The sequence below is a fragment of the Dendropsophus ebraccatus genome (genome assembly GCF_027789765.1).
Source record: "Dendropsophus ebraccatus isolate aDenEbr1 chromosome 6 unlocalized genomic scaffold, aDenEbr1.pat SUPER_6_unloc_1, whole genome shotgun sequence".
In the NCBI taxonomy this organism is placed as follows: domain Eukaryota; kingdom Metazoa; phylum Chordata; class Amphibia; order Anura; family Hylidae; genus Dendropsophus; species Dendropsophus ebraccatus.
The window spans coordinates 914,029-938,232 of record NW_027208415.1 but is presented as its reverse complement, the minus strand read 5'-3'; positions in this window follow the sequence as shown (position 1 = coordinate 938,232).

Below are 24,204 nucleotides of genomic sequence, written 5' to 3'. Positions count from 1 at the left end.
TTTTTTCCTAAGGTGGTAGGAATGAAACTCAGTGCGGGCTGGATGGGGTCCCCCCTGGGCACCGCAGACCTAAGCTTGTTTAACTCCTACCTCTTAAAGGGACCGAGAAAAAATGACCTTTTCTGCACTCCAATGTAAGTCAATGGGGCGATTTTTTGGCTATGTGCTAGAAATGAAATTCAGTGCGGATTGGATGACAGGCACCCTAGGCACCCAGGATCGGCTTTAGTTTCACGTGTATCTCTTAAGCCGGCAGAGAAAACCCACCTGATATGCGCTCCACACAATTGAATAGAGACGCCGTTGATTTTCTATGGGAATTGCAGAAATGACTTCTAAGCCTCAAAATAATGACTTTTTTTCCTAAGGTGGTAGGAATGAAACTCAGTGCGGGCTGGATGGGGTCCCCCCTGGGCACCGCAGACCTAAGCTTGTTTAACTCCTACCTCTTAAAGGGACCGAGAAAAAATGACCTTTTCTGCACTCCAATGTAAGTCAATGGGGCGATTTTTTGGCTATGTGCTAGAAATGAAATTCAGTGCGGATTGGATGACAGGCACCCTAGGCACCCAGGATCGGCTTTAGTTTCACGTGTATCTCTTAAGCCGGCAGAGAAAACCCACCTGATATGCGCTCCACACAATTGAATAGAGACGCCGTTGATTTTCTATGGGAATTGCAGAAATGACTTCTAAGCCTCAAAATAATGACTTTTTTTCCTAAGGTGGTAGGAATGAAACTCAGTGCGGGCTGGATGGGGTCCCCCCTGGGCACCGCAGACCTAAGCTTGTTTAACTCCTACCTCTTAAAGGGACCGAGAAAAAATGACCTTTTCTGCACTCCAATGTAAGTCAATGGGGCGATTTTTTGGCTATGTGCTAGAAATGAAATTCAGTGCGGATTGGATGACAGGCACCCTAGGCACCCAGGATCGGCTTTAGTTTCACGTGTATCTCTTAAGCCGGCAGAGAAAACCCACCTGATATGCGCTCCACACAATTGAATAGAGACGCCGTTGATTTTCTATGGGAATTGCAGAAATGACTTCTAAGCCTCAAAATAATGACTTTTTTTCCTAAGGTGGTAGGAATGAAACTCAGTGCGGGCTGGATGGGGTCCCCCCTGGGCACCGCAGACCTAAGCTTGTTTAACTCCTACCTCTTAAAGGGACCGAGAAAAAATGACCTTTTCTGCACTCCAATGTAAGTCAATGGGGCGATTTTTTGGCTATGTGCTAGAAATGAAATTCAGTGCGGATTGGATGACAGGCACCCTAGGCACCCAGGATCGGCTTTAGTTTCACGTGTATCTCTTAAGCCGGCAGAGAAAACCCACCTGATATGCGCTCCACACAATTGAATAGAGACGCCGTTGATTTTCTATGGGAATTGCAGAAATGACTTCTAAGCCTCAAAATAATGACTTTTTTTCCTAAGGTGGTAGGAATGAAACTCAGTGCGGGCTGGATGGGGTCCCCCCTGGGCACCGCAGACCTAAGCTTGTTTAACTCCTACCTCTTAAAGGGACCGAGAAAAAATGACCTTTTCTGCACTCCAATGTAAGTCAATGGGGCGATTTTTTGGCTATGTGCTAGAAATGAAATTCAGTGCGGATTGGATGACAGGCACCCTAGGCACCCAGGATCGGCTTTAGTTTCACGTGTATCTCTTAAGCCGGCAGAGAAAACCCACCTGATATGCGCTCCACACAATTGAATAGAGACGCCGTTGATTTTCTATGGGAATTGCAGAAATGACTTCTAAGCCTCAAAATAATGACTTTTTTTCCTAAGGTGGTAGGAATGAAACTCAGTGCGGGCTGGATGGGGTCCCCCCTGGGCACCGCAGACCTAAGCTTGTTTAACTCCTACCTCTTAAAGGGACCGAGAAAAAATGACCTTTTCTGCACTCCAATGTAAGTCAATGGGGCGATTTTTTGGCTATGTGCTAGAAATGAAATTCAGTGCGGATTGGATGACAGGCACCCTAGGCACCCAGGATCGGCTTTAGTTTCACGTGTATCTCTTAAGCCGGCAGAGAAAACCCACCTGATATGCGCTCCACACAATTGAATAGAGACGCCGTTGATTTTCTATGGGAATTGCAGAAATGACTTCTAAGCCTCAAAATAATGACTTTTTTTCCTAAGGTGGTAGGAATGAAACTCAGTGCGGGCTGGATGGGGTCCCCCCTGGGCACCGCAGACCTAAGCTTGTTTAACTCCTACCTCTTAAAGGGACCGAGAAAAAATGACCTTTTCTGCACTCCAATGTAAGTCAATGGGGCGATTTTTTGGCTATGTGCTAGAAATGAAATTCAGTGCGGATTGGATGACAGGCACCCTAGGCACCCAGGATCGGCTTTAGTTTCACGTGTATCTCTTAAGCCGGCAGAGAAAACCCACCTGATATGCGCTCCACACAATTGAATAGAGACGCCGTTGATTTTCTATGGGAATTGCAGAAATGACTTCTAAGCCTCAAAATAATGACTTTTTTTCCTAAGGTGGTAGGAATGAAACTCAGTGCGGGCTGGATGGGGTCCCCCCTGGGCACCGCAGACCTAAGCTTGTTTAACTCCTACCTCTTAAAGGGACCGAGAAAAAATGACCTTTTCTGCACTCCAATGTAAGTCAATGGGGCGATTTTTTGGCTATGTGCTAGAAATGAAATTCAGTGCGGATTGGATGACAGGCACCCTAGGCACCCAGGATCGGCTTTAGTTTCACGTGTATCTCTTAAGCCGGCAGAGAAAACCCACCTGATATGCGCTCCACACAATTGAATAGAGACGCCGTTGATTTTCTATGGGAATTGCAGAAATGACTTCTAAGCCTCAAAATAATGACTTTTTTTCCTAAGGTGGTAGGAATGAAACTCAGTGCGGGCTGGATGGGGTCCCCCCTGGGCACCGCAGACCTAAGCTTGTTTAACTCCTACCTCTTAAAGGGACCGAGAAAAAATGACCTTTTCTGCACTCCAATGTAAGTCAATGGGGCGATTTTTTGGCTATGTGCTAGAAATGAAATTCAGTGCGGATTGGATGACAGGCACCCTAGGCACCCAGGATCGGCTTTAGTTTCACGTGTATCTCTTAAGCCGGCAGAGAAAACCCACCTGATATGCGCTCCACACAATTGAATAGAGACGCCGTTGATTTTCTATGGGAATTGCAGAAATGACTTCTAAGCCTCAAAATAATGACTTTTTTTCCTAAGGTGGTAGGAATGAAACTCAGTGCGGGCTGGATGGGGTCCCCCCTGGGCACCGCAGACCTAAGCTTGTTTAACTCCTACCTCTTAAAGGGACCGAGAAAAAATGACCTTTTCTGCACTCCAATGTAAGTCAATGGGGCGATTTTTTGGCTATGTGCTAGAAATGAAATTCAGTGCGGATTGGATGACAGGCACCCTAGGCACCCAGGATCGGCTTTAGTTTCACGTGTATCTCTTAAGCCGGCAGAGAAAACCCACCTGATATGCGCTCCACACAATTGAATAGAGACGCCGTTGATTTTCTATGGGAATTGCAGAAATGACTTCTAAGCCTCAAAATAATGACTTTTTTTCCTAAGGTGGTAGGAATGAAACTCAGTGCGGGCTGGATGGGGTCCCCCCTGGGCACCGCAGACCTAAGCTTGTTTAACTCCTACCTCTTAAAGGGACCGAGAAAAAATGACCTTTTCTGCACTCCTATGTAAGTCAATGGGGCGATTTTTTGGCTATGTTCTAGAAATTAAATTCAGTGCGGATTGGATGACAGGCACCCTAGGCACCCAGGATCGGCTTTAGTTTCACGTGTATCTCTTAAGCCGGCAGAGAAAACCCACCTGATATGCGCTTCACACAATTGAATAGAGACGCAGTTGATTTTCTATGGGAAATGCAGAAATGACTTCTAAGCCTCAACATAATGACTTTTTTTCCTAAGGTGGTAGGAATGAAACTCAGTGCGGGCTGGATGGGGTCCCCCCTGGGCACCGCAGACCTAAGCTTGTTTAACTCCTACCTCTTAAAGGGACCGAGAAAAAATGACCTTTTCTGCACTCCAATGTAAGTCAATGGGGCGATTTTTTGGCTATGTGCTAGAAATGACATTCAGTGCGGATTAGATGACAGGCACTCTGGGCACCGAGGATCGGCTTTAGTTTCACGTGTATCTCTTAAGCCGGCAGAGAAAACCCACCTGATATGCGCTCCACACAATTGAATAGAGACGCCGTTGATTTTCTATGGGAATTGCAGAAATGACTTCTAAGCCTCGAAATAATGACTTTATTCCCTAAGGTGGTAGGAATGAAACTCAGTGCGGGCTAGATGGGGTCCCCCCTGGGCACCGCAGACCTAAGTTTGTTTAACTCCTACCTCTTAAAGGGACCGAGAAAAAAATTACCTTTTCTGCAATCCAATGTAAGTCAATGGGGCGATTTTTTGGCTATGTGCTAGAAATGAAATTCAGTGCGGATTGGATGACAGGCACCCTAGGCACCCAGGATCGGCTTTAGTTTCACGTGTATCTCTTAAGCCGGCAGAGAAAACCCACCTGATATGCGCTCCACACAATTGAATAGAGACGCCGTTGATTTTCTATGGGAATTGCAGAAATGACTTCTAAGCCTCAAAATAATGACTTTTTTTCCTAAGGTGGTAGGAATGAAACTCAGTGCAGGCTGGATGGGGTCCCCCCTGGGCACCGCAGACCTAAGCTTGTTTAACTCCTACCTCTTAAAGGGACCGAGAAAAAATGACCTTTTCTGCACTCCAATGTAAGTCAATGGGGCGATTTTTTTGCTATGTGCTAGAAATGAAATTCAGTGCGGATAGGATGACAGGCACCATAGGCACCCAGGATCGGCTTTAGTTTCACGTGTATCTCTTAAGCCGGCAGAGAAAACCCACCTGATATGCGCTCCACACAATTGAATTAGAGACGCCGTTGATTTTCTATGGGAATTGCAGAAATGACTTCTAAGCCTCAAAATAATGACTTTTTTTCCTAAGGTGGTAGGAATGAAACTCAGTGCGGGCTGGATGGGGTCCCCCCTGGGCACCGCAGACCTAAGCTTGTTTAACTCCTACCTCTTAAAGGGACCGAGAAAAAATGACCTTTTCTGCACTCCAATGTAAGTCAATGGGGCGATTTTTTGGCTATGTGCTAGAAATGAAATTGAGTGCGGATTGGATGACAGGCACCCTAGGCACCCAGGATCGGCTTTAGTTTCACGTGTATCTCTTAAGCCGGCAGAGAAAACCCACCTGATATGCGCTCCACACAATTGAATAGAGACGCCGTTGATTTTCTATGGGAATTGCAGAAATGACTTCTAAGCCTCAAAATAATGACTTTTTTTCCTAAGGTGGTAGGAATGAAACTCAGTGCAGGCTGGATGGGGTCCCCCCTGGGCACCGCAGACCTAAGCTTGTTTAACTCCTACCTCTTAAAGGGACCGAGAAAAAATGACCTTTTCTGCACTCCAATGTAAGTCAATGGGGCGATTTTTTTGCTATGTGCTAGAAATAAAATTCAGTGCGGATAGGATGACAGGCACCCTAGGCACCCAGGATCGGCTTTAGTTTCACGTGTATCTCTTAAGCCGGCAGAGAAAACCCACCTGATATGCGCTCCACACAATTGAATTAGAGACGCCGTTGATTTTCTATGGGAATTGCAGAAATGACTTCTAAGCCTCAAAATAATGACTTTTTTTCCTAAGGTGGTAGGAATGAAACTCAGTGCGGACTGGATGGGGTCCCCCCTGGGCACCGCAGACCTAAGCTTGTTTAACTCCTACCTCTTAAAGGGACCGAGAAAAAATGACCTTTTCTGCACTCCAATGTAAGTCAATGAGGCGATTTTTTGGCTATGTGCTAGAAATGAAATTCAGTGCGGATTGGATGACAGGCACCCTAGGCACCCAGGATCGGGTTTAGTTTCACGTGTATCTCTTAAGCCGGCAGAGAAAACCCACCTGATATGCGCTCCACACAATTGAATAGAGATGCCGTTTATTTTCTATGGGAATTGCAGAAATGACTTCTAAGCCTCAAAATAATGACTTTTTTTCCTAAGGTGGTAGGAATGAAACTCAGTGCGGGCTGGATGGGGTCCCCCCTGGGCACCGCAGACCTAAGCTTGTTTAACTCCTACCTCTTAAAGGGACCGAGAAAAAATGACCTTTTCTGCACTCCAATGTAAGTCAATGGGGTGATTTTTTGGCTATGTGCTAGAAATGAAATTCAGTGCGGATTGGATGACAGGCACCCAGGATAGGCTTTAGTTTCACGTGTATCTCTTAAGCCGGCAGAGAAAACCCACCTGATATGCGCTCCACACAATTGAATTAGAGACGCTGTTGATTTTCTATGGGAATTGCAGAAATGACTTCTAAGCCTCAAAATAATGACTTTTTTTCCTAAGGTGGTAGGAATGAAACTCAGTGCGGGCTGGATGGGGTCCCCCTGGGCACCGCAGACCTAAGCTTGTTTAACTCCTACCTCTTAAAGGGACCGAGAAAAAATGACCTTTTCTGCACTCCAATGTAAGTCAATGGGGCGATTTTTTGGCTATGTGCTAGAAATGAAATTCAGTGCGGATAGGATGACAGGCACCCTAGGCACCAAGGATAGTCTTTAGTTTCACGTGTATCTCTTAAGCCGGCAGAGAAAACCCACCTGATATGCGCTCCACACAATTGAATTAGAGACGCCGTTGATTTTCTATGGGAATTGCAGAAATGACTTCTAAGCCTCAAAATAATGACTTTTTTTCCTAAGGTGGTAGGAATGAAACTCAGTGCGGGCTGGATGGGGTCCCCCCTGGGCACCGCAGACCTAAGCTTGTATAACTCCTACCTCTTAAAGGGACCGAGAAAAAATGACCTTTTCTGCACTCCAATGTAAGTCAATGGGGCGATTTTTTGGCTATGTGCTAGAAATGAAATTCAGTGCGGATAGGATGACAGGCACCCTAGGCACCAAGGATAGGCTTTAGTTTCACGTGTATCTCTTAAGCCGGCAGAGAAAACCCACCTGATATGCGCTCCCCACAATTGAATTAGAGACGCCGTTGATTTTCTATGGGAATTGCAGAAATGACTTCTAAGCCTCAAAATAATGACTTTTTTTTCCTAAGGTGGTAGGAATGAAACTCAGTGCAGGCTGGATGGGGTCTCCCCTGGGCACCGCAGACCTAAGCTTGTTTAACTCCTACCTCTTAAAGGGACCGAGAAAAAATGACCTTTTCTGCACTCCAATGTAAGTCAATGGGGCGATTTTTTGGCTATGTGCTAGAAATGAAATTCAGTGCGGATAGGATGACAGGCACCCTAAGCACCCAGGATCGGCTTTAGTTTCACGTGTATCTCTTAAGCCGGCAGAGAAAACCCACCTGATATGCGCTCCACACAATTGAATTAGAGACGCCGTTGATTTTCTATGGGAATTGCAGAAATGACTTCTAAGCCTCAAAATAATGACTTTTTTTCCTAAGGTGGTAGGAATGAAACTCAGTGCGGGCTGTATGGGGTCCCCCCTGGGCACCGCAGACCTAAGCTTGTTTAACTCCTACCTCTTAAAGGGACCGAGAAAAAATGACCTTTACTGCACTCCAATGTAAGTCAATGGGGCGATTTTTTGGCTATGTGCTAGAAATGAAATTCAGTGCGGATAGGATGACAGGCACCCTAGGCACCAAGGATAGGCTTTAGTTTCACGTGTATCTCTTAAGCCGGCAGAGAAAACCCACCTGATATGCGCTCCACACAATTGAATTAGAGACGCCGTTGATTTTCTATGGGAATTGCAGAAATGACTTCTAAGCCTCAAAATAATGACTTTTTTTCCTAAGGTGGTAGGAATGAAACTCAGTGCGGGCTGGATGGGGTCCCCCCTGGGCACCGCAGACCTAAGCTTGTTTAACTCCTACCTCTTAAAGGGACGGAGAAAAAATGACCTTTTCTGCACTCCAATGTAAGTCAATGGGGCGATTTTTTGGCTATGTGCTAGAAATAAAATTCAGTGCGGATTGGATGACAGGCACCCTAGGCACCCAGGATCGGCTTTAGTTTCACGTGTATCTCTTAAGCCGGAAGAGACAACCCACCTGATATGCGCTCCACACAATTGAATTAGAGACGCCGTTGATTTTCTATGGGAATTGCAAAAATGACTTCTAAGCCTCAAAATAATGACTTTTTTTCCTAAGGTGGTAGGAATGAAACTCAGTGCGGGCTGGATGGGGTCCCCCCTGGGCACCGTAGACCTAAGCTTGTATAACTCCTACCTCTTAAAGGGACCGAGAAAAAATGACCTTTTCTGCACTCCAATGTAAGTCAATGGGGCGATTTTTTGGCTATGTGCTAGAAATGAACTTCAGTGCGGATTGGATGACAGGCACCCTAGGCACCCAGGATCGGCTTTAGTTTCACATGTATCTCTTAAGCCGGCAGAGAAAACCCACCTGATATGCGCTCCACACAATTGAATAGAGACGCCGTTGATTTTCTATGGGAATTGCAGAAATGACTTCTAAGCCTCGAAATAATGACTTTTTTTCCTAAGGTGGTAGGAATGAAACTCAGTGCGGGCTGGATGGGGTCCCCCCTGGGCACCGCAGACCTAAGCTTGTTTAACTCCTACCTCTTAAAGGGACCCAGAAAAAATGACCTTTTCTGCACTCCAATGTAAGTCAATGGGGCGATTTTTTGGCTATGTGCTAGAAATTAAATTCAGTGCGGATTGGATGACAGGCACCCTAGGCACCCAGGATCGGCTTTAGTTTCACGTGTATCTCTTAAGCCGGCAGAGAAAACCCACCTGATATGCGCTTCACACAATTGAATAGAGACGCAGTTGATTTTCTATGGGAAATGCAGAAATGACTTCTAAGCCTCGAAATAATGACTTTTTTTCCTAAGGTGGTAGGAATGAAACTCAGTGCGGGCTGGATGGGGTCCCCCCTGGGCACCGCAGACCTAAGCTTGTTTAACTCCTACCTCTTAAAGGGACCAAGAAAAAATGACCTTTTCTGCACTCCAATGTAAGTCAATGGGGCGATTTTTTGGCTATGTGCTAGAAATGACATTCAGTGCGGATTAGATGACAGGCACCCTAGGCACCGAGGATCGGCTTTAGTTTCACGTGTATCTCTTAAGCCGGCAGAGAAAACCCACCTGATATGCGCTCCACACAATTGAATAGAGACGCCGTTGATTTTCTATGGGAATTGCAGAAATGACTTCTAAGCCTCGAAATAATGACTTTTTTCCCTAAGGTGGTAGGAATGAAACTCAGTGCGGGCTAGATGGGGTCCCCCCTGGGCACCGCAGACCTAAGTTTGTTTAACTCCTACCTCTTAAAGGGACCGAGAAAAAAATTACCTTTTCTGCAATCCAATGTAAGTCAATGGGGCGATTTTTTGGCTATGTGCTAGAAATGAAATTCAGTGCGGATTGGATGACAGGCACCCTAGGCACCCAGGAACGGCTTTAGTTTCACGTGTATCTCTTAAGCCGGCAGAGAAAACCCACCTGATATGCGCTCCACACAATTGAATAGAGACGCCGTTGATTTTCTATGGGAATTGCAGAAATGACTTCTAAGCCTCGAAATAATGACTTTTTTTCCTAAGGTGGTAGGAATGAAACTCAGTGCGGGCTGGATGGGGTCCCCCCTGGGCACCGCAGACCTAAGCTTGTTTAACTCCTACCTCTTAAAGGGACCGAGAAAAAATGACCTTTTCTGCACTCCAATGTAAGTCAATGGGGCGATTTTTTTGGCTATGTGCTAGAAATGAAATTCAGTGCGGATTGGATGACAGGCACCCTAGGCACCCAGGATCGGCTTTAGTTTCACGTGTATCTCTTAAGCCGGCAGAGAAAACCCACCTGATATGCGCTCCACACAATTGAATAGAGACGCCGTTGATTTTCTATGGGAATTGCAGAAACTACTTCTAAGCCTCGAAATAATGACTTTTTTTCCTAAGGTGGTAGGAATGAAACTCAGTGCGGACTGGATGGGGTCCCCCCTGGGCACCGCAGACCTAAGCTTGTTTAACTCCTATCTCTTAAAGGGACCGAGAAGAAATGACCTTTTCTGCACTCCAATGTAAGTCAATGGGGCGATTTTTTGGCTATGTGCTAGAAATGAAATTCAGTGCGGATTGGATGACAGGCACCCTAGGCACCCAGGATCGGCTTTAGTTTCACGTGTATCTCTTAAGCCGGCAGAGAAAACCCACCTGATATGCGCTCCACACAATTGAATAGAGACGCCGTTGATTTTCTATGGGAATTGCAGAAATGACTTCTAAGCCTCGAAATAATGACTTTTTTCCCTAAGGTGGTAGGAATGAAACTCAGTGCGGGCTAGATGGGGTCCCCCCTGGGCACCACAGACCTAAGTTTGTTTAACTCCTACCTCTTAAAGGGACCGAGAAAAAAATTACCTTTTCTGCACTCCAATGTAAGTCAATGGGGCGATTTTTTGGCTATGTGCTAGAAATGAAATTCAGTGCGGATTAGAAGACAGGCACCCTAGGCACCCAGGATCGGCTTTAGTTTCACGTGTATCTCTTAAGCCGGCAGAGAAAACCCACCTGATATGCGCTTCACACAATTGAATAGAGACGCAGTTGATTTTCTATGGGAAATGCAGAAATGACTTCTAAGCCTCGAAATAATGACTTTTTTTCCTAAAGTGGTAGGAATGAAACTCAGTGCGGGCTGGATGGGGTCCCCCCTGGGCACCGTAGACCTAAGCTTGTATAACTCCTACCTCTTAAAGGGACCGAGAAAAAATGACCTTTTCTGCACTCCAATGTAAGTCAATGGGGCGATTTTTTGGCTATGTGCTAGAAATGAACTTCAGTGCGGATTGGATGACAGGCACCCTAGGCACCCAGGATCGGCTTTAGTTTCACATGTATCTCTTAAGCCGGCAGAGAAAACCCACCTGATATGCGCTCCACACAATTGAATAGAGACGCCGTTGATTTTCTATGGGAATTGCAGAAATGACTTCTAAGCCTCGAAATAATGACTTTTTTTCCTAAGGTGGTAGGAATGAAACTCAGTGCGGGCTGGATGGGGTCCCCCCTGGGCACCGCAGACCTAAGCTTGTTTAACTCCTACCTCTTAAAGGGACCGAGAAAAAATGACCTTTTCTGCACTCCAATGTAAGTCAATGGGGCGATTTTTTGGCTATGTTCTAGAAATTAAATTCAGTGCGGATTGGATGACAGGCACCCTAGGCACCCAGGATCGGCTTTAGTTTCACGTGTATCTCTTAAGCCGGCAGAGAAAACCCACCTGATATGCGCTTCACACAATTGAATAGAGACGCAGTTGATTTTCTATGGGAAATGCAGAAATGACTTCTAAGCCTCAACATAATGACTTTTTTTCCTAAGGTGGTAGGAATGAAACTCAGTGCGGGCTGGATGGGGTCCCCCCTGGGCACCGCAGACCTAAGCTTGTTTAACTCCTACCTCTTAAAGGGACCAAGAAAAAATGACCTTTTCTGCACTCCAATGTAAGTCAATGGGGCGATTTTTTGGCTATGTGCTAGAAATGACATTCAGTGCGGATTAGATGACAGGCACTCTGGGCACCGAGGATCGGCTTTAGTTTCACGTGTATCTCTTAAGCCGGCAGAGAAAACCCACCTGATATGCGCTCCACACAATTGAATAGAGACGCCGTTGATTTTCTATGGGAATTGCAGAAATGACTTCTAAGCCTCGAAATAATGACTTTATTCCCTAAGGTGGTAGGAATGAAACTCAGTGCGGGCTAGATGGGGTCCCCCCTGGGCACCGCAGACCTAAGTTTGTTTAACTCCTACCTCTTAAAGGGACCGAGAAAAAAATTACCTTTTCTGCAATCCAATGTAAGTCAATGGGGCGATTTTTTGGCTATGTGCTAGAAATGAAATTCAGTGCGGATTGGATGACAGGCACCCTAGGCACCCAGGATCGGCTTTAGTTTCACGTGTATCTCTTAATCCGGCAGAGAAAACCCACCTGATATGCGCTCCACACAATTGAATAGAGACGCCGTTGATTTTCTATGGGAATTGCCGAAATGACTTCTAAGCCTCGAAATAATGACTTTTTTCCCTAAGGTGGTAGGAATGAAACTCAGTGCGGGCTAGATGGGGTCCCCCCTGGGCACCGCAGACCTAAGTTTGTTTAACTCCTACCTCTTAAAGGGACCGAGAAAAAAATTACCTTTTCTGCACTCCAATGTAAGTCAATGGGGCGATTTTTTGGCTATGTGCTAGAAATGAAATTCAGTGCGGATTGGAAGACAGGCACCCTAGGCACCCAGGATCGGCTTTAGTTTCACGTGTATCTCTTAAGCCGGCAGAGAAAACCCACCTGATATGCGCTTCACACAATTGAATAGAGACGCAGTTGATTTTCTATGGGAAATGCAGAAATGACTTCTAAGCCTCGAAATAATGACTTTTTTTCCTAAGGTGGTAGGAATGAAACTCAGTGCGGGCTGGATGGGGTCCCCCCTGGGCACCGCAGACCTAAGCTTGTTTAACTCCTACCTCTTAAAGGGACCAAGAAAAAATGACCTTTTCTGCACTCCAATGTAAGTCAATGGGGCGATTTTTTGGCTATGTGCTAGAAATGACATTCAGTGCGGATTAGATGACAGGCACCCTGGGCACCGAGGATCGGCTTTAGTTTCACGTGTATCTCTTAAGCCGGCAGAGAAAACCCACCTGATATGCCCTCCACACAATTGAATAGAGACGCAGTTGATTTTCTATGGGAATTGCAGAAACTACTTCTAAGCCTCGAAATAATTACTTTTTTTCCTAAGGTGGTAGGAATGAAACTCAGTGCGGGCTAGATGGGGTCCCCCCTGGGCACCGCAGACCTAAGTTTGTTTAACTCCTACCTCTTAAAGGGACCGAGAAAAAAATGACCCTTTCTGCACTCCAATGTAAGTCAATGGGGCGATTTTTTGGCTATGTGCTAGAAATGAAATTCAGTGCGGATTGGATGACAGGCACCCTAGGCACCCAGGATCGGCTTTAGTTTCACGTGTATCTCTTAAGGCGGCAGAGAAAACCCAATGATATGCGCTCCACACAATTGAATAGAGACGCCGTTGATTTCCTTACTAATTAAAGTTTTATTATATAAAATTTTTAGAACAAGTTCAACATTGAAAGCGTTATATAAACTTTAATATTAAGTTTGGCAAAGTTTGGCCAATAAAATATGTCCAGTTACTATAATATGATACATAGAGGCCACTATTCTTCTTAACTATAGAACTTATGTTTAAACAAAAATATCAAACAAATAATATAATAAAAGAGGGAACAGAAGAAAAGAGAAAAAAGAGAAACAAAAAGAGAAAATAAAATAAAATGGTATGCAGCAAATTATTATTAGGGTGTAGTATATTCACAAAATGATATTAAATATAAATAACTATTTATTTCTATTATGATCAAATCACATTTTCTTCTCTTGGCATCTTGGAGCCATACCTTTTTAATTTAACCCCTTTGTGCTGCAGCTAGTTTGGGCCTTAATGACCAGGCTAATTTTTCAAAATCTGACCTGTCTCACTTTATGCTCTTATAGCTCAGTGATGCTTTAACGTATGCTAGCGATTCTGAGATTGTTTTTTCGTGACATATGGCACTTTATGTTAGTGGCAAAATTTGGTCACTACTTTGTGTGTTTTTTGTGAAAAACATCAAAATATCATGAAAAATTAAAAAAATTTGCATTTTATGAACTTTGAAATTCTCTGCTTCTAAAAAAAGAAAGTCGTAGCACATAAATTAGTTACTAAGTCACATTACCAATATGTCTTCTTTATTCTGGCATAATTTGGTAAACATATTTTACTTTTTTAGGGTGTTATGGGGCTTAGAAATTTATCAGCAAATTATCACATTTTCGTGAAACTGATTTTTTTAGGGACCAGTTCTTTTTTTAAATGGATTTAGAAGTCTGGTATCCTGAAAACCCCCATAAGTGACCCCATTTTGGAAACTACACACCTTAAAGAATTAATCTAGGGGTATAATGAGCATTTTAACCCTACAGGGGCTGGAGGAAAGTATTCACAATTAGGCAGTAAAAAAATTGAAAATTTTAATTTTCCAATAATATATACGTTTAGATTAAAGTTTCTCATTTTCAAAAGGAATATGAGACAAAAAGCACCCCAAAATTTGTAATGCAGGTTCTCTTGAGTACAACGGTACCCCATATGTGGGCGTAAACCACTGTATGGGCACACAGCAGGGCTCAGAAGGAAGGGAGCGCCAATTAGCTTTTCCAATGCAGATTTTGCTGAAGAAGTTTCTGAGCGCCAGGTGCGTTTGTAGTGCCCCTGTAGTGTCAGCAGAGAGAAAACCCCCCATAAGTCACCCCATTTTGGAAAGTACACCCCTCAAAGAATTCATCTTGGTGTGTGGTGACCATTTTGACCCCACAGGTATTACAGGAAAGTATTCAAAAGAAGACAGTAAAAATGAAAAACTCGAATTCTTCCAATAATATGTTCGTTTAGTTTGAAATTTCTCAATTTCACGAGGAACAAGAGGAAAAAAGTACCCCAAAATTTGTAACGCAGGTTCTCCTGAGTACAATGGTACCCCATATGTGGGCATAAACCACTGCATGGGCACACAGGAGGGCTCAGAAGGGAAGGAGCGCCAATTAGCTTTTTCAATGCAGATTTTGCTGCAGAAGTTTCCGAGCGCCAGGTGCGTTTGCAGTGCCCCTGTAGTGCCAGCGGAGTAAAATCTCGCCATAAGTCACTCCATTTTGGAAAGTGCACCCCTCAAAGTATTCATCTTGGTGTGTGGTGACCATTTTGACCCCACAGGTATTAGAGGAAAGTATTCAAAAGTAGACAGTAAAAATGAAAAACTCAAATTTTTCCAATATTATGTTCTTTTAGTTTGAAATTTCTCAATTTCACGAGGAACAAGAGGAAAAAAGTACCACAAAATTTGTAACGCAGGTTCTCCTGAGTACAATGGTACCCCATATGTGGGCGTAAACCACTGTATGGGCACACAGGAGGGCTCAAAAGGGAAGGAGCGCCAATTAGCTTTTTCAATGCAGATTTTGCTGAAGAAGTTTCCGAGTGCCAGGTGCGTTTGCAGAGCCCCTGTAGTGTCCACAGAGTAAAATCTCCCAATAAGTCACTCCATTTTGGAAAGTGCACCCCTCAAAGAATTTATTTTGGGGTGTGGTGAGCATTTTGACCCCACAGGTGTTTGAGGAAAATATTCAAAAGTAGACAGTAAAAATGAAAAACTCGAATTTTTCCAATAATATGTTCCTTTAGTTTGAAATTTCTCAATTTCACGAGGAACAGGAGAGAAATGTCACCCCAATATATGTAACGCAGGTTCTCCTGAGTAGAACGGTACCCCATATGTGGGCATAAACCACTGCATGGGCACACAGCCGGGCTCAGAAGGGAAGGAGCGCCAATTAGCATTTTCAGTGCAGATTTTTCTGAAGAAGTTTCTGAGCGCCAGGTGCGTTTGCAGAGCCCCTGTAGTGTCAGCAGAATAGATTCCCCCCAAAAGTCACCCCATTTTGGAAAGTACACCCCTCAAAGAATTCATCTTGGTGTGTGGTGACCATTTTTACCCCACAGGTATTAGAGGAAAGTATTCAAAATTGGCCAGTAAAAATGAAAAACTCGAATTTTTCCAATAATATGTTGGTTTAGTTTGAAATTTCTCAATTTGACGAGGAACAGGAGAGAAAACGTACCCCAAAATCTGTAACGCAGGTTCTCCTGAGTAAAACGGTACCTCATATGTGGGCATAAACCACTGTATGGGCACACAGCAGGGCTCAGAAGGGAAGGAGCGCCAATTTACAGGAGCAAAACCGCAGCTAGTAATGGTTATTAGAATAGCGCAGTTACTAAAATAAGATAAAAAAAATGAAATTACAGGTAATGTGGGGTGGTTACGGGCAACCAGGGGTGGTTATGGGCAACCTGAGGTGGTTACAGGTAATCTGGGGTGGTTACGGACAACATGGGGTGGTCACGGGCAACCTGCTGTGGTTACAGGCAACGTGGGGTGGTTACAGGCAACGCGGGGTGGTTACGGGCAACGTGTGGTGGTTATGGGCAACGTGTGGTGGTCACGGGCAACCTGCTGTGGTTACGGCAACGTGGGGTGGTTACAGGCAACGTGGGCTGGTTACAGACAACGTGGGCTGGTTACAGGCAACGTGGGCTGGTTACAGGCAACGTGGGCTGGTAACGGGCAACGTGGGCTGGTTACGGGCAACCTGCTGTGCTTACAGACAATCTGGGATGGTTACGGGAAACGTGGGGTGGTTACGGGCAACCTGCTGTGCTTACAGACAATCTGGGGTGGTTACGGGCAACGTGGGGTGGTTACGGGCAATGTGGGGTGGTTATGGATAAACTGAAGTTCTTATAGGCAATCTGGGGTGGGTACCTGTAATCTGACATGGGCACCGCAATCTGGAGGGGGTCATTGGCAATTTGGGGTGGTCAGAGGCGACGTGTGGTGGTCAGAGGCGACGTGCGGTGGTCAGAGGCGACGTGCGGTGGTCAGAGGCGACGTGTGGTGGTCAGAGGCGACGTGCGGTGGTCAGAGGCGACGTGCGGTGGTCAGAGGCGACGTGCGGTGGTCAGAGGCATCGTGGCGTGGTCAGAGGCATCGTGGCGTGGTCAGAGGCATCGTGGCGTGGTCAGAGGCATCGTGGCGTGGTCAGAGGCATCGTGGCGTGGTCAGAGGCAACGCGCGGTGGTTACGTGCAATCTGGGGGGGGTTACATGTAATCTGGCATGATTACGGGGAACCTGGGGGGGTTATGTGCAACCTGGAAGGGTTACAGACAATCTGGGATTGTTACTGATAAACTGAAGTGCTTATAGGTAATCTGGGGTGGGTACATGTAATTTGGGGTGGTTACGGGCAATCTGGAGGGGGTCACTGGCAATTTGCGGTGGTTACGGGCAACGTGCGGTGGTTACGGGCAACGTGCGGTGGTTACGGGCAACGTGCGGTGGTTACGGGCAACGTGCGGTGGTTACGGGCAACGTGCGGTGGTTACGGGCAACGTGCGGTGGTTACGGGTAATCTGGGGAGGGGTTAGGGGTAATTTGGGAGTAAACTGCAATTATTACTATAATAAAAAGTGTGTGTTTTATTTTTTTGTATGTTTGTCACTTTTTGTACTTTTCACATTCTTTTTCACTGTATTACTATGATTACTGTGATATTTTCTATCACAGTAATCATAGTTCAGTGACAGAGACCAAATTGGTCTCTGTCACTTTAAATTTTCAGAGCTTGGCTGGTTGTGAAGCGCATGCGCACTTCATAACCAGCCAGGACACCGAAGAGGAAGGAGCTCCGTGGATCCGGTGAGTATATGGGGAAGGGAGGGTGACTCGGGGACGGGGGTGACAGGGGGGGTGGGGGGCGACTTGGGGGGTGGGGGGACATCACTTTTTATCCCCTGTCACCAATCATTTATGGTGACAGGGGATAAAAAGTGCCAGGAGCACATGGTACAAGCGATCAGGGGTATATAGTATATACCGCTGACCGCTTGTACCGGGACCCCACAGGGGGGTCCCCGATGACTGCCCCATGCTCTCCGCTACCTCCGGTGGCGGAGAGCATGGGGCTTTCATTCATTTTAACTTTTTAATCGCTGTGAACCGACGTTAGTCGGTTCACAGCGATTGCGGCGGCCATCTTGGAAATGATGGCCGCCGGGGGAGGGGGGTTAGTGATCGGGGCACTAGGGGGGTCTGATCTGGGGTCTGATATACACTTATTTCATCTCCCCCCGCCGTAGATTCACGGCGGGGGGAGATGAAAGGTGGCGGCGGCACCGGTAATCCCCTTTACCGACGGCCGCCGCTATAACGTTAATAGCGGCGATCGTCGGTAAGGGGGGGGGGCCGGGACGGACCGCACACACTGCCCCAACCCCTCAGCTACCTCCGGTAGCCGGGGGGATGGGGTGGGGGCCGTCCCGGCCCCGCAGCCTTATTCTCTGCCATCGCCGTAAAAAGCTGATGGCAGCAGAATAAGGCCCATTAGTGACCGCCGTAGAAAGCCGTATCGGCGGTCACTAAGGGGTTAAAGAGTCACTGTCGTATTTTTATTTTTTTTTGCAGAAATCAATAGTCCAGGCGATTTTAAGAAACTTTGTAATTGGGTTTATTAGCCAAATCTGCCATTATCTGCATGTAAAAAGCCTTTTCCCAGGTCCCCCCCTCCTTCCTCTTTTTCATCCACTCTGAAAAATCTGAAAATTGTGACTTGTTGCAGGAGACGTACCCTGTCTGCTCTAGGGAGAGGGGAGGGGGGAGTAGGAAGGAGGGAGTTAGCCGGCAGCAGAAAGCAGATAACAGAGGATTACAGGCATGGAGCTGGGTGACAGCTGTAATCTGAGCTCAGACAGGTCACTGGTGATGGTCAGAACAGATAACGGGTGAGGGATTTGTAGATTAACTCTTTGTTGTCCTGTTTTGGTCTTTTCTTTAGCTCTCTCCATAGGAGAACAATGAAGACAGGGGGGAGAGCTTCAAACTGCTTTTTCATGATAAAAATGCATTTTTCGGATAATAAACACAATTACAAAGTTTCTTAAAATCGCCTGGACTATTGATTTCTGCAAAAAAAAATCACGACAGTGACACTTTAAATATGCACAAGGATGTCTCATATGAAAGTGAATTTGTTTGAATAAAAAGATCTTTATGATGAAATAAAAATATGTTTGTTATCTTCTCTCCAAGTGGTCCACCCCAGCCAACGACTTGTAAAAATTAGATTCTTATCATTATCTTCTGCAAGTAATTCCTCTAATCTATAGTAACAGTTCACTTCTTCTGCCCAATCCTTCAAAGAAGGGATCTGGGTCGTTTTCCATCGTCTAGCAATAACTGCTTTTGCCGCTGTTAACCAAAAACCGATTGGAGAATTTTTAAAAGCTTTATACGAGAAAGGAATCATTAATAAATGTACTTGTTGTAAAGTGTTAGAAATGTGAATCTCTGACATTTGGTTAATCACATCTACTAGATCCGACCAAAACTTTTGAATCAGTGGGCAGCTCCACCAAATATGTTGCATGGAACCTTTCTCTTTATTGCATCTCCAGCAGAGATCATTGCTTTTGGGATACATTAATTTAATTTTTGTCGGGACCATATACCACCTTGAGAGGACTTTGAAATTTTTTTCCTGTAAATTACAGGAAGTCGAAGTCTTATATGAAAAATAAAAAGCTTTCTGGATATTATCATCTGAAAATTTTGTACTTAACTCTTTCTCCCAATTTCCTATGTAATCTGGATAATCTCCATCTATGTCCGCCACTAATAAAGCATATAATTTGGATATAGCTTTAGATATGCTCGTATCAGCTACACAAATTTTTTCAAAAGGGAGAAGTTTTCTGTTAAGTTGTAAGATATCCTTTTGTCTGGTTATAAATGATTGTAGTTGTAAATATTGCTTTTGTTCTATCACAGAATCACTAAAATTTCTATTGTCCTTAAAAGGAAGATCTTCAATCGATTTAAGCTTATTTTTGTTAAAGAGAGTATGAAAGGTTATTGCTTCATTGGTTGGGATCCCTAAAAACCTTTTTACATGAAGTGCTGGTAGGAATCTCGGATTATTTCCCAATGGAATAAGAGGTCCATCTGTTCTGTAAATATTTTTCGTATCTTCTGTGTAAGCTTTTGCTACATGCATTATTGTGGCGCTAACTGGTGATTGAGAAAGCAAAATAAAATCTTTTAACAAGTTTTTGGGGGTCCATAGGATTGCTGAAGTATCGAATTTAGTAATATCCGATTCAAGTTTTATCCAGGATTTATATTTCCTCAAATGAAAACAGTCGCTTACCCTTTTTAATATGGATGCTATATAGTAATGTTTACAACTCGGTAAAGCCATGCCTCCCTCAGCTTTTGGTCTTATCAAAATTTTTGTTTTAATTCGGGCAGGTTTATTTGCCCATATAAATTTAGTAATTATAGAATTCATCTTGGATAACAAAGAACGATTGAGAATTGCTGGAACTGTTCGAAAAATATATAGAATTCTGGGCATTACGTTCATCTTTATAATATTTACTCTGCCCATCCAAGAAAATTCCTTTTTATTCCAAGTCGTTAAGTTTTCTTCAATTTCTTTCATTAAAGGTTTAATATTTTTTTTAATGATAGCGTCCTGAGAAATAGTGACATGAGTGCCAAGATAATTGAATGAATCCGTGCACCAATTAAAGGGGAAGCTTCCTTTTAGATTTTCCTTGTCTCTGACATACTTATACAATATGCTTCGCATTTGCTTGTATTAAGTTTATAATTACTAAAATAGATATATTCTCGTATCGTAGCTAATAAAGATGGTAAGGAAATCTGTGGTTTAGTAATAAACAGTAATAAATCATCGGCATATGCGGAGCATAGATGGTGATTATTTCCTATCTTAATACCTTCAATATTTGGGTTGTCTCTGATTGCTATTAATAGATGTTCCATGCACAGTGTATACAATAATGGAGAAAGCGGGCAACCCTGTCTCGTCCCATTTTTAACCCCTTAAGGACCGGGCCTAAAATGGCCTTAAGGACCGGAGCAAATTTTATGAATATGACCTGTGTCACTTTATTCATTAATAACTTCGGGATACTTTTACCTATCCGGCTGATTCTGAGATTGTTTTCTCGTGACATACTGTACTTCACATTTCTTGTAAATTGGAGTCGATACTTATAACAAATCTTTATGAAAACCAAAATAACGTGAAAAATTTTAAAAAATGCATTTTTCCAACTTTAAACCTTTTCTGCTTATACAGAAAATGGTTATGCCACATAAATTATATATTAAATAGCATTAGCAACATGTCTACTTTATGTTGGCAGCATTTATTAAACTATATTTCATTTTTTTAGACAATAGTAAGCGTAAAACATTAGCAGCAAATTTACAAATTTTCAGTAAAATTTCAAAATCAGATATTTTTAGGGACCTGTTCAGGTTTAAAGTGTATTTGAGGGGCCTGTATGTTGGAAAGCCCCACAAAGCACCCCATTTCAGAAACTGCACCCCCCAAACTCTGCAAAAGCAGATCCAGAAAGTTTTTTAACCCTTTAGGGGAGTCACAGAAATAAAAGCTAAGTGTGTAAGAAATTTGAAAATTTTAATTTTCTGTGCAGAGATTTTATTGTAATCCAATATTTTTCATAATTATAAACTTATTACCAGAGAAATGCACCCCAATATTTATTGCCCCGTTTCTGCAGTTTATAGAAATACCCCATATGTGACCCTATTGCGCTATTTGACGCAACCACAAGCCTCAGATATAAGGGAGCGCCTAGTGCATTTCAATGGCTCCGTTAAATATTGGTCATTTCTGACTGTATCACTTCAGCTTGGCAGAGGCTCTTGGGTGCCAAAACCTTAAAAACACCCCTAAAGGGACACCATTCAGAAAACTACACCCCTCAAGGAATGTAACACGGGGAGCGGTGAGCATCTGGACCCCAGAGGTGCTTCACAGATTTTCCCAACAATATGGCGTGAAAAAAGACAAAAGTATTTTTTACACTAAAACGTTGTTCTAGACTTCAATTTTTCATTTTCACAAAGGGAGAAAAGGAAAAAAAAAACACAAAACATGTAGCGCAGTTTCTCCCGAGTACGGAAATACCCCACATGTGGACATAAAGTGCCAAGCGGGCGCAGGACGATCCTCCAAAGGGAAGGAGCGCCAATTGGCTTTTGGAAGCTGGATTTCACTGGAATGGATTTCAAGGGCCACTTCGCATTTACAGAGCCCTCGTGCTGCCAAAACACTGGAAACCCCCCACAAGTGACCCCATTCTGGAAACAACACCCCTCAAGGAATCTAACAAGGGGTGCAGTGAGCATATGGACCCCACTGGTGACGGGCACAAATGTGGAACAATGTGACGTGAAAGTGAAAAATTTCATTTTTCATTTTTCATGCCCGTCATCAAGGGGTCCATATCCTCATTGCACCCCTTGTTAGATTAATTGAGGGGTGTAGTTTCCAGAATGGGGTCACTTGTGGGGGGTTTCCACTGTCTTGGCAGCACAAGGGCTCTATAAATGCGACATGGCGTTCATCATCCATTCTAGCCAAATCCAACCTCCAAAATCCAAATGGCGCTCCTTCCCTTCGGAGGCTTGCCCTGAACCCACATGGCGCTTTATGTCCACATGTGGGGTATTTACGGACTCGGGGGAAATTGCTCTAAACATTTTGTGTTTTTTTCTCTTTTAACCCCTTGTGAAAATGATAAATTCAAGGCTAGACCAACATTATAGTGTAAAAAATGTAATATTTCATTTTCACGCCACATTGTTCCATATTTGTGCCAGTCACCAGTGGGGTCCATATGCTCACTACACCCCTTGTTACATTCCCTGAGGGGCGTAGTTTCCATAATGGGGTCACTTGTGGGGGATTTCAATTGTCTTGGCAACACAGGGGCCTTTTAAATGCAACATGGCCCCAGCCAAATCCAGCCTCAAAAAACCAAATGGCGCTCCTTCCCTTTGGAGGCTTACCCTGCACCCGCATGGCGCTTTATGTCCACATGTGGGGTATTTCCGTACTCAGGGGAAATTGCTCTACAAATTTTGTGTTTTTTTTATTTTTTAGCCCCTTGTGAAAATGAAAAAATCAAGACAAGATTAATGATTTAGAGTTAAAAATTAAAACAAATTACACCAAATGTTGGTCTAGCCTTGATTTTTTTCCATTTCCACAAGGGGTTAAAAAAGAAAATAAACGCAAAGCGTGTAGGGTAATTTCCCCTGAGTACGAAAATACCCCACTTGTGGACATAATGTGCCATATGGGCACAGGGCAAGCCACCAAAGGGACAGAGCGCCATTTAGAGGCTGGAATGGAGGATGGAGGCCATGTCGCAATTACAAAGCTCCTGTGCTGCCAGGACAGTAGAAACCCCCCACAAGTGACCCCATTCTGGAAACTACACCCCATAAGGAATCTATCAAGGGGTGCAGTGAGCATATGGACCCCACTGGTAACAGGCACATATGTAGAACATGTGCCGTGAAAATAAAAAAAAATATTTTTTTCATTTTCACGTCCCAAATGTGGCCATCACCAGGGGGCCATATCCCCGCTGCCCTGGTGCGATACGGGGTCCTTCATATCCAGAAGCGCTGGGTCCGCTCCATGGCTGCTAAATATTAGGGCGCTATTACTACTTCTGATACGTTCGGATCGTGCCGCAAGCTACAGGGCAGCGAGGGACCGGAAGAGGGGGTGCTGGTATAAAAGTTATCCCCGTACAGGTGGTAACCTTTATCCAGCAGTGGGAAGATCAGTTCCCGAACGATCTTCCCACTAACTCCGAGGATGGGGGGGGGGCATCTGGGGGCTGGATTTGGGTGTCCCTTCCTTCATACACTCTAAGTGCACGTGCACACTGCGGAATGGCGAAGGATAACCCTTTGTGCATTCCGCAGCTGGCACCCACCGGCAGACTGATGCGGGCGCGCGTCTCCGTCCGTGTCATAGACTCCCTTCTATGCACGGGCGGATTCCGCTCTCCGTCAAATGTGTTCATTCTTTGGACGGACGATGGAATCCGCCCAAGCATAACATGGAGTCTATGACACGGGTGGAGACGCGCGCCTGCATCAGTCCGCCGGCCATTCCGCAGTGTGCACGTACCCAGAAATCTGTAAGTGTACCCTAAGGTACTCTCACAGAGTTTGTAGAATTTCACGCCATACCGTGATCTCTTATTGGGACGGTACTGGCGGAAAAGACGTGTCTGGGGGACAGCGTACGCTACGCTACCCCCAGATACGTCATTGGATGATGAGGATGAATGGAGGATCAAAGGACCCCCATTCATCCTCACTGGCTGTTTCGGTGTCGGAGGCAATAATAGCGTATGCGTCTGACACCGAAAACACCCTGGGGGTCATCTTTATACGGGGATTGGTATATGGGGTATGTAGTGGTGTAGTGTAAAACTTTATTCCGTGTAGTGTAATGGTGTTTTTTACATGTTTTTTTTAACATTAAGTATAAAAAAAAAACAACTACGCCAAGAAAGGAGTTGCTGATAAATGCCGCACTTATGTGCGGCACTTATAAGCAGACAGTGGCTGT